The sequence below is a fragment of the Neomonachus schauinslandi genome, chromosome 16 (assembly GCF_002201575.2).
Source record: "Neomonachus schauinslandi chromosome 16, ASM220157v2, whole genome shotgun sequence".
NCBI lineage: Eukaryota > Metazoa > Chordata > Mammalia > Carnivora > Phocidae > Neomonachus > Neomonachus schauinslandi.
In genome coordinates this window covers 17,424,848-17,436,515 of record NC_058418.1, presented here as the reverse complement: position 1 = coordinate 17,436,515, position 11,668 = coordinate 17,424,848, and the positions used below count along the sequence as shown (strand labels likewise).

The 11,668-nt window shown below is 41.9% G+C and overlaps 1 pseudogene; it reads left to right on the top strand.

Annotated features, from left to right (window-relative positions):
- Positions 1-1,657: 1,657 nt before the first annotated feature.
- Positions 1,658-1,757, top strand: LOC123323359 (annotated as a pseudogene).
- Positions 1,758-11,668: the final 9,911 nt, after the last annotated feature.

Genomic DNA, 11,668 nt, shown 5'->3' with positions numbered 1-11,668 from the left:
CGTTCTTCAAAGCCACGCCCTCACCGTGGAGGGTGGGGGGGAAAGCCAGTTTTACTCATCAAGAATGTTCTTGATAGGAAAAAAAAAAAGAAGAAGAATGTTCTTCTTTTTATTTTATTTATTTATTTGAGAGAGAGAACAAGTGGGGGGAGGGGCAGACGGAGAGGGAAAAGCAGACTCCCTGCTGAGCAGGGACCAGGCCCAAGACTGAATGGTCACAATAGCCAAACTCCACAGAAGGATAAATTCCCCATGAAGGCAAGTCTCCTGCGCCAAGGTCAGAGCCCAGTGGGGAAAAAATGGAATGAATTATCTGGACTGATGGTCCTGAAAATCTTGAATACCTAGATTCCCCTGAGCCCTCTGAGCCTACAGAAGTAGCCCACTCCTTCCCATTAAGAGCTAACCTCTCATTCCCCCTTGCTTGGAGATGATGCAGAGGCCGCTCCCCCATGAGACAATGTTCACCCACCCACCCCCATCTCTGCAGGGGGTGTGCATCCTCAAGACCTGTCCTTCCCAGCCACCAGGATTTTAATCTCCAAATGGTGATTGAATCTTAAAATTAGTATTGAGTCACAATATAACCCATTGAGCCTGATAAGGAAGGAAAGGGACTATAGCCCAAAGAAGCTAGCATGTGCCAGCAAAAGCCAGGAGAGCACTGGTAAGATTGGGTTCTAGAGTGTTTGATCAAGAGGACTGGAACATAAGTTGAAGAAGGGAGAGTCCATCCACTTGCAAGCACCTTCCCAAGATACAGGATTTAAAACCGCATTAAGAATATTAGTTGGCAGGGTGCCTGGGTGGCTCAGTCGGTTAAGCGTCTGCCTTTGGCTCAGGGCATGATCCCAGGGTCCTGGGATCCAGTCCTGCATCAGGCTCCGTGCTCAGCAGGGCATCTGCTTCTCCTTCTGCCCCTCTCCCACCACCCATGCGCACCCACTCACTTGCTCGCTCTCACGTGCGCGCTGTCTCTCTCTCTCTCGCAAAAATAAATAAATAAAATCTTTTTTAAAAGAATATTAATTGGCAGGGCACCTAGGTGGCTCAGTCAGTTAAGTATCCAACTCTCGATTTTGGCTCAAGTCATGATCTCAGGGTCGTGAGATTGAGCCGCATGTCAGGCTCCACACTCAGCAGGGAGTCTGCTTGAGATTCTCTCTCCCTCTTTCTCTGCCCTTCCCCACCCACGCTCTAAAAAATATTAATAAAAATCTTTAAAAAAAAAAGAGGTGGGGGGAAGGGATAATTGGGTGATGGGCTTTAAGGAGGGCACTTGATGTAATGAGCACTGGGTGTTATATGCAACTGATGAATCACCAAATTCTATCTCTGAAACTAATAAAAAAAATAGTCATTCTTAAAAAAAGGAATATTAATTGGCAAGCTATAGTTTGGGATTAATATTCTCAGTACATACATGATCGGACAAAAGACTTGTATCTAGAATACATAAAGAGCTTCTACAACTTCATAATAAGCGGACAACCGAATTTTTTTAAAGGGCCTGAGCGGACAATTAACAAAAGACAACTGAATGACCAGTGAGCACATGAAAATGGTCTCAGCATCATACATCATCAGCAGAATGCAAATTAACCACAAGGAGATACCTCTACCCCGCTGTAGGATAGTTCATATGAAAAAGACTGATATGTTCACTTCAGCACATACACTAAAACTGGAACAATACAAAGATTAACATGGCCCCTGTGCAGGGATGACATGTAAAAAGACTGACATCACCAAGTGTTGGTGAAGATCAGAAGCAACTGGAACTCTGATATTTTTCTGGTAGAGAGTACAACAGCACAAACACTTTGAAGAACTCTTTTTTTTTTTTTAAGATTTTATTCATTTATTTGACAGAGAGAGAGAGAGAACAAGTAGGCAGAGAGGCAGGCAGAGGGAGAGGGAGAAGCAGGCTTCCCGCTGAGCAGGGAGCCCGATGTAGGGCTCAATCCCAGAACCCCGGGATCGTGACCTGAGCCGAAGGCAGCGGCTTAACCGACTGAGCCACCCAGGCGCTCCCACTTTGAAGAACTCTTAAGCAGGTTGTTGATTTAAATTCGGCAATCCTACTCCTAGGTATTTATCCAATGGAAATAAAAATGTACATCCACAAAAAGCCTTGTACAAGAATGTTCATAGGAGTTTTATTTATATTAGTGACAACATTGAAAATAGCCCAGGTGTCCATTGGCACAGAGATCAACTGTGGCAGAATCATGTAAAAGAACTGTACACTTGGGGCGCCTGGGTGGCTCAGTCGTTAGGCATCTGCCTTCGGCTCAGGTCATGGTTCCAGGGTCCTGGGATCGAGCCCCGCATCGGGCTCCCTGCTCGGCGGGAAGCCTGCTTCTCCCTCTCCTACCCGCCCTGCTTGTGTTCCCTCTCCCGCTGTGTCTCTCTGTCAAAAAAATAAATAAAATCTTAAAAAAAAAAAAAAACTGTACACTTGAGATCTATGCATTTCACTATATATAAATTACACCCTGATTAGTGTAAATAATCAAACCCCATTCTTCTTTCCAAACCTTTTCCTCCTATTTTTTAAAAGATTTTATTTATTTATTTGTCAGAGAGTGAGAGAGAGCACAAGCAGGGGGAGGGGCAGAGGCAGAGGGAGAAGCAGACTCCCCACTGAGCAAGGAGGCCAATGCGGGACTCTATCTCAGGACCCTGGGATCATGACCTGGGCCAAAGGCAGACGCTTAACCAACTGAGACACCCAGGCGCCCCTCCTCCTATTTTTTATCTTAGTTAGCACATCACCATTTATTTCATAGTCTTCAAGCTCAACTCGTTCTAGACTTCTCTCTTCCTCTTCCTGCCACCTTCATCTACTCTATTACCAAACCCTTTAGAGTTAACTCTGACTCTCAGATATGTCCCCTTATTTCATTACTAATGACCCAGGCTTAGTTCACACCCCTGGATTAATGAAATAGACTGTAATAACTGGACTTAGACTTTCCTAATTAATTCTCTACAATGCAGGGGCGCCTGAGTGGCTCAGTTGGTTAAGTGTCTGCCTTCAGCTTAGGTCATGATTCTGGAGTTCCATGATTGAGCTCCGCGTCAGGCTCCCTGCTCAGCCAGGATTCTGCTTCTCCCTCTCCCTCCGGCCTTCCCACCACTTTCTCTCTCTCTCTCTCTCAAATAAATAAATAAGATCTTAAAAAAAAAATTTCTCTACAATGCCCTCTGGCCCTCCCACCATTCTCTCTCTCTCAAATAAATAAAATCCTTAAAAAATTTTCTCTACAATGCCAACAGAGTGATCTTCCTAAAATTCATAATTTATTATATCACTCCCTCATTAAACATTCTTCAGCAGATTTACGCTACCTGTAAAAGAACATCTAAACTCCTAGCAGAACAACAAACCAAGTGCTACCTGGTCTCTAGTCTACACACCCAAGGAATGTAATGTCCCAAGTCACCTAGCCCCCAAGTAGAGGCCTGGCAATTCTCGTTTTCTATCTGGTGAACTATGCATTCATGTTTCCAGTTCATGTGGGATATCTTGGATTTCATAATCATCTCCATCCTGTAACAAAAGCTCATCCTCCCGACTCCCTGCCTCAGGGAGAGGAGTCTCCATCTCCAGCCACCAAGACTCAAAGTGTGGAGGGATCAGCTGGTCCCTTCCCTCCTTTCCCACATGAGGTGCAAAAGTCCTGCCCATTCAGCCTCAACAGCACCCATTGCTGCTAACTAGCTGCCTTTTTTGGTTTTGTTTTGTTTTGTTTTTAGAGAGAATGAGAGCATGCGAGCATGCAAAGTGGGGAGCAGCCCAAATCAAGAGTCAGATGCTCAGCTGACTGAGCCACCCAGGCACCCTATAGCTGCCTTTTCTTTCTTCTTATTCATTCATTCATTCATTCATTCATTCATTCATTCATTTATTTGACAGAGAGAGAGCAGGAGAGTTTTATGTATTTATTTATTTGACAGAGAGAGTACAGGAGAGCACAAGCAGTGGGAGTGGCAGAGGGAGAGGGAGAAGCAGGCCCCCGCACTGAGCAGGGAGCCTGATGTGGGGCTTGATCCCAGGACTCTGGTATCATGACCTGAGCTAAAGGCAGTCACTTAACCAACTGAGCCACCCAGGAGCCCCTAGCTGCCTTTTTCTAATGTCAAGGCCATATCTCCTCTCTTTAAGATTACAGCTGTTCTCTCTCTCTTTCTCTCTCTCTCTTTTTACAGCTGTTGTCTCTTACTTAGCCAGTTTACTCTACTTCAAATGCAACTTGGAGGATTTATATCCAACGCATTGACATCACACATGGCTCAGATTTTCAGTATCCCAGAAATTTCCACTTTCCCTGGGGATCACCATAGTTATTGCTTTAACTGGAGTTTTGTATCACAAACTTCAAAAAGATTAGCTATAAAATGAGGACTCTTGGTGATCAAATCAATTGTCGATTTTCATGATTCCCTTGATCTCAAAGTTAAGATTAGAGGCCGGCCTAACATCAAAACAAAGGCTTTTTTTCACCTCCTTGAGTATGTTTGAGCAAAAATGGAGCTGTTTTTGTTGGGGATGCTATCTATAAAAGAAATGTCCAGAGTGTGGCAGGTTATGAGATGCCTTATAACAAAGATATTTTTCTAATAGCCAATGTGCTAGATTAAAGGTGGCCATAAATTGACAGTGCTCCCATTAGAGGTGTCACTGCCTCTCAAATTTGGGCAGGTTCTATAACTGCGTTGACCAGCAGAATACTGCAAGAGTGACGTCATGCCAGTTTCAGGCCCAGACCTTAAGAAACAAGCAGCTTCCTTTTCTTGTGTCTTGAAACAGTCTGTCTCGGAGCCCTCAGCCACCATGTGAGAATTCCAACTACCCCAAGGCCACCGTACTGGAGACACATATAGGGACGTCCTGAAGCTGCATGAATAGAGAGACATGCCTAGCCAGCCCCCAGTTGAGGTCTCAGACATCGAGAAGCATAAATGATTCCTCCGCACTGTGTTCTGTCTGAATTCCTGTCCCACAAAACTACGAGGAAATAACAAACTGATTGCTGTTTTAACTCATTTAGCTGTGGGGTAATTTGTCACCCAGAAATTGATAACTAATACAATACGATCCTGATAAAATTAGAAGCTTTAAACAGAATTCTCCATTCTACAGAAATATATTGCTAATGAAAATAATCTGATTATTATTTTCAGATAGCTTTATGACATTATAAAGCAAATCTATTAGATATGAAACAAAGATAAGAGTGGAAAGTTTGTATGTGGTTTTTAAAAAGAGACAATTAGAGGTGAATATTGGAATACTAACATATTTTGCTCTTCAGAATGCATATCCAGAAGAACATGTCAAATTCCACTTCTGGATGATTCTTAAGTTTACACTTGGACAGACTCTTTTTCAAAACAAAGCATTCTGTTCATTTATTTATCCAATGAATATTTATTGGATACCTACCATGTGTCAGGTTCCATTCTGAATGCTAAAGATAGTGATGCATAAAACTGACAGTTCCTGTCCTCTGAGAGCTTACAATGAGTGGTAAAATATAAAAAGAGAAAACCAGTAAGCCACAGTTAGGCTCAAGAATAGGAAAATCATCTCAGTGGACAAGGTACAGAGATATACACAGTGGTGGCAAGAGGGCAGCCCCAGGCTTACTGGGGCCGAGGGATGGGTCCCAGCCCTGGCAAACAGGACCTCATTTCCTATGGGATAAAGGACTCTTGCTTTCTGCAAGACTATAGTCCCAAGCCAAACTCAGAGTCTTGAGGCTCTTCCTCTTAAAAAGAAGCTGAAAAATCCCTAAAACTACATATAGTATATATATGTAGTACATTGTATACTACATATAGTATACACATGTAGTAACATACATACATTGTATGTTAACTGATTTGAATTTAAATATAATTAATTAATTAATTAAAATAAAAGAAGCTGAAAAAGACAGCCACCAAGTGGGGCTAACTGCCCTGACTTCACAGAAGGCTATGGGTCTGGGGAGGTGAAGAACAGAGGATTCGAGCTTAGTTGGATTCAAGATTCCCAGATGTGATCACAGAACAAAGGCAGCCAAGTATGGTAAGAAGATCTGGTTCTGGGCTGGGGGCAGACAGAGAAAATGTGATGGCAACTATTAAAACCAGAAAACGACCAGACAAGAAGGAAAGAGAAAACTCATCTGCAAAACTGTACATCTTATGAGAAACAGATACCACTGAAATTAAACATAACCAGAACCTCTAAAGTCTACTTAACATGATTTGTCTACATAGAAGAAAGCCATACCACTATTTTGTAAGGGAAATCTGTACTTTCATTTGTCATCTATTGAGAGTTTTTATTATTGCTCCCAAGTGTTTAACGATTGCTATAGTGGGAAAACAAAATTTAGCAGCCTGCCAAGCACTTATGAGTCATGGCTGCTTATGAGTCTATTCCCCCTGACTAGCAGCCACTGTGCAGCATGGGAAAAGGACTGTGGGGCCCGCCCCAAGTGAGGATGGCTCTCCTCTCTAAGGGGAGCCACTGGAACTCTAAAGAATGGACCAAAATTACCATAAAACTGCAGCTATTCTCACACACAGATTCAACTACTTGAAAACAAAAATGAAACGAGTTTTTTGAGTCATAAATAAGTTTTTCATAACTTGATTGTGAGTAAAATAACAATTTCCTAACTGATGCCTTTTAAGTTCGGGGATGAATGGAGCACATCAGATTACCCTGGGTAACTTCTGCCTCCTTTATTAGTGAGGCAAATTAGTATCCAGGATCCAGCCATTTTATTCTTTAAAAAAAAAAAGCAATTGAAGTAAATATCTACCCACAGTTTGACAAGAATGTGGCCAGGAGGCAATATCAAATAGTCAAGAACAGCACAAACTCTGAAGCCAGAATAATGAGATTTGGATCTTGACTCTTCCAGATAATAGGTGTGAAATCTCTGGGAGGCAACTTTGCTTCTCTGTGCCTCACTTTCTTCAAGCACTCACATACTATATTGGCACGCACCTAGTACAGTTAAGGGGGTCTTCACAAATGAAACTGAGTAGCAGAACAATATTTTGATAAGAATATATTGTATTTTGATTTGCATCACGAAAAACTACAAACACATACCTTTCTGGTGGCTATCTAATAGATCTGCCCCTAAAAACACTTTCATTTCTAGATGGGGATGGGGACTTTGTTTTTATTTTTAAATAGGTTATCTTTCATACACTCGGGAAGGAAGAACTGTATTTTCACCGAAAACTCCCCACCCAGGAAGACGCAAAGCACTCAGATGCAGCATCTTTTTTGCAGTAATGTTCCTGAGCATCTCCTGGGTGGTTGTCCCACTCCCGACAGGACTCGGGGACTCTGTCCTAAGTGAGCAGAGGGATGGGGGAAGATCACCCCACTCGGCACCCGCAACTTCCCTCCTTCTCTTCAGGCAGACCAGTAGGCGCAAATATAACGCCGGGCGCGCAATCGCAGCACCTCACTCACCTGCCGGCGGGAAGCAGCTCGGAGGTGGTCAGCAGCACCTCCCCAGGGCGTCCTGAGCCAGAAGGCGGGGCGAGGGGTGTGGCCGCGGCCGGGGCGGGGCTAGGGGCCGAGTCACACCCACCGGACCTCGGGGCCGGCCCTCCCCCGCCCGCCTCACTGCGCCTGCGCCCGAAAACGCGGGGCAGGCTGGGAGGTAGCGCTGGACTGGTCCCCGGTGCGCCGGCCCGGTGCCTGGCGCACGGGCGAGCTACCTGTTGCGCTGCTTCAGCGTTAGCCTCGGCTTCGGCTCCTGCGCCCGCCTTCTCAGCCTCCCAGCCTTCCCAGTCCCCAACCCCCAGTCAAGAGAATGAACATAACCATCACCCCCAAAAGTTTCCTTCTGCCCATTTGTAATCCCTCCTCCCAGGCACAGTCTACCATAACCACTGCTTACAAAACCATAGATCTGCTTTCAGTCACCATAGATTAGTTTGCGCTTTATGGAATTGTATGTAAGTGGAGTCATATACTACGGGCTTTGGAGAGCGTTCGAAATCAGGCTTAATTATTTTTAGATTCACCCATGTTCCTGAGTGTATCAACAGTCCATTCCTTTATAAGGATATAGCGCCATTTGTTTATCTAGTCACACATTGTTGGACTTTTGGGTTGTTTCCAGTTTCTGGCTACAATAAACAAAACTATCAACATCGATGTGCAAGTCTTTGTACGGATATATGCTTTTATTTGGATTAATCCCTACAGGTGAAATGACTGTCATTATGATGGGGTATGTCTAACATTTTAAGAAAACTGCCAAATTGTTTTTCAAAGTGGTTGTTCCATTTTACATGCCCACCAACCGTGAATGAGAGTTCTAGATTCTCCATATTCTCACCAAAACTTGTTAGACATTCCAAAAGATGTGTAGTGATATCTCCTTGTAGGTTTAATTTGCATTTATCTAAATGACTAATGAAATTCAACATCCTTTCATAAGCTTATTTGCCATCCAAGAGGCAATTCAAGTCTTTTGCCCATTTTTAAAAATTGGGTTCCTCATTCTATTACTAATCAGTGTTGCAAGTTCTTTACATAATGTAGGTATGTCTTTTCAGATATGTGATTTGTGAATATTTTCTTCCAGTCTATGGCTGGTACTTTCATTCTCTTGAAAGCATGTTTCAAAACAGACATTCTCAATTTTGATAAAGTTTAACACATTTTTATTTGTGTTTTTGTGTTAAATCTAAGAGATCTTTGCTAACACAAGGTCCCAAAGATTTTGTCTGTTTTTTCTCTACAAGTTTCATAGTTCTAAATTTTAAACTTATGATCATGATCTATGCTACATTAATTTTTACATATAGTGCAAGAGATGGGTTGAAGTTAATTTTTTTGCATATAGCTATCCAATTTTTTCAACCAGTTGTTGAAAAAATTATCCTTTCTCCACTGAATTGCCTTTGCCAATTAGCTAAAAATCAATTGATTATATAAAGGTGGCATTATTTATGGAATCTATTCTGTTCATTGATTCATCTATCATGACATTGATACCACATGGTCTTAATTACCATAGCTTTATAATAAGTCTTGAAATCAGATAATTTAAATCTTCCCACTTTGTTCTTTTTTCTCAAAGTGGTCTTAGTTATATCCTTTGCATTTCTAAATGAATTTTAGAGTCAGTTTGTCGATTTCAACAACAACAACAACAAAAGCCAGCTGGGATTTTGATTGGAATTGCAAAGGATCTGTAGATCAATCTACATCAGACCTTAAAAATATTCAGTCTTCCAATCTATGAATATGGTATACATTTCCATTTACACAGGTATTCTGTAATTTCTCTCAGAAATGTTTGTAGTTTTCAGTGCACAGGCCTTGCACATCTTTTGTCAGATTTATCTCTAAGTTTTCATACTTTTAATGGAATTATAAATGGTATTATTTTTACATTTTTAATAGTTTATTGCTAATATATAGAAATACAAATGAGGGCGCCTGGGTGGCTCAGCTGGTTAAGCGACTGCCTTCGGCTCAGGTCATGATCCTGGAGTCCCGGGATTGAGTCCCGCATCGGGCTCCCTGCTCGGCAGGGAGTCTGCTTCTCCCTCTGGCCCTCCCCCCTCTCATGTGCTCTCTCTCATTCTCTCTCTCTCAAATAAATAAATAAAATCTTTAAAAAAAAAAAAGAAAAAAGAAATACAAATGATTCTTGTATGCTGATCTTGTATCCTGAAAACTTACAAAAACTTACTCGCTTATTAGTTTGAGTAGCTTTTTTATTTTTAAAGATTTTATTTATTTATTTAACAGAGGGAGATACAGCAAGAGAGGGAACACAAGCAGGGGGAGTGGGAGAGGGAGAAGCAGGCTCCCCACAGAGCAGGGACCCCGATGTGGGACTCGATCCCAGGACCCTGGAATCATGACCCGAGCCGAAGGCAGACGCTTAACCAACTGAGCCACCCAGGCGCCCAGTTTGAGTAGCTTTTTATACATGCCAGAAGATTTTCTATACAGACAATCATACAATCAATGAATAAAGACCATTTTCTTCTTCCTTTCTAATCGAGATGACTTTTACTTCTTTTTCTTACCTTATTGCACTAGCTAGACTCTCCAGTACCATTTAATGGGGAATGGATTGTCTTTTCAATAAATATGGCTGGGTCAGTTGAATATTTATATGAGAAAGCACGAACCTTGACCCCTACCTCACACCAGACACAAAAATTAATTTGAAAAGCATGTGAAAGGTAAGACAATAATAGTATTAAAGAAAACATAAGAGATCATGTTAATGGGTAAGGGCAGCCAAAGATTTCCTTAATGGGACACAAATAGCAGTAACCATAGAAGATTAATACATTAATTCAATTTAATGTATAAATTAAATAAGCTTAATTATATATTAATTAAGTTAATGAAACTTCTACTCATCAAAAGACACCATTAAGAAAGTGAAAAAGGGGGGCGCCTGGGTGGCTCAGTTGGTTAAGCGACTGCCTTCGGCTCAGGTCATGATCCTGGAGTCCCGGGATCGAGTCCCGCATCGGGCTCCCTGCTCGGCAGGGAGTCTGCTTCTCCCTCTGACCCTCCTCCCTCTCATGCTCTCTGTCTCTCATTCTCTCTCTCTCAAATAAATAAATAAAATCTTAAAAAAAAAAAAAAAAGAAAGTGAAAAAGGGGCACTTGTGTGGCTGAGTTGGTTAAACATCTGACTCTTGGTTTCAGCTCAGGTCATGATCTCATGGTCATGGGATCGACCCCCATGTCAGGCTCTGGGCTCAGCATGGAGTCTGCTTCAAGATTTCTCTCCCTCTCCCTCTCCCTCTGTCTCTGTCTCTCTCTAATAAATAAATAAGTAAATAAAATCTTTAAAAAAAAGAAGTGAAAAAGTAAGTGACAGACCAGCAGGAGATGTTTGCAAAACATATATCTGACAAGGACTCCTATAAATTAATAAGAAAATATCTGGATTAATTTTAAGGAAGGGGAGGGACAGAAGACTTGCACTGACCTTCACAAAAGAGAATGTCCCAATGGCCAATAAGCAGATGAAAAGGCATTCAACATCATTAGTCATCAAGGAAATGCAAATTAAAACCACAATTGATTTTCCACTATAAACCAACACTCTCAACCCCCACCATGGTGCAACCAGTTTGGAAAATTGGCAGCATTTACTAAAGCTAAACATACATGGGGCACCTGGGTGGATCATTTGGTTAAGTGTCTGACTCGTGATCTCAGCTCAGATCTCAGGGTCGTGAGTTCAAGCCCTGCATTGGGCTCCCCTCTCGGCATGGAGCCTACTTAAAAAAAAAAAAAGTAAACATACATATTTATCCTATGACCTAGCAGTTCCATTTCTGAGTATATGCCTGATACAAATGAGTGCTTATGTCTACGGAAATACATGTAGATGAGTGTTCATAGAAGCTTTATTTGTAATGACCAAAAACTAGAAACAACCCCAATTCCATCAACAATAGAATGAGTGACTGTATTTTGTTATATTCATGTAATGAAATACTCTTGTATGGAATGGAGTACTGCAATAATGAAAAAGAACAAACTATATCTGCACGCAAGCACATGGATGAATATCACAAATGTAATGCTGACCAAAACTAGCCAGCCACGAAAGGTTACACCTGTATGGTTCTACTCACATGAAGTTCATAA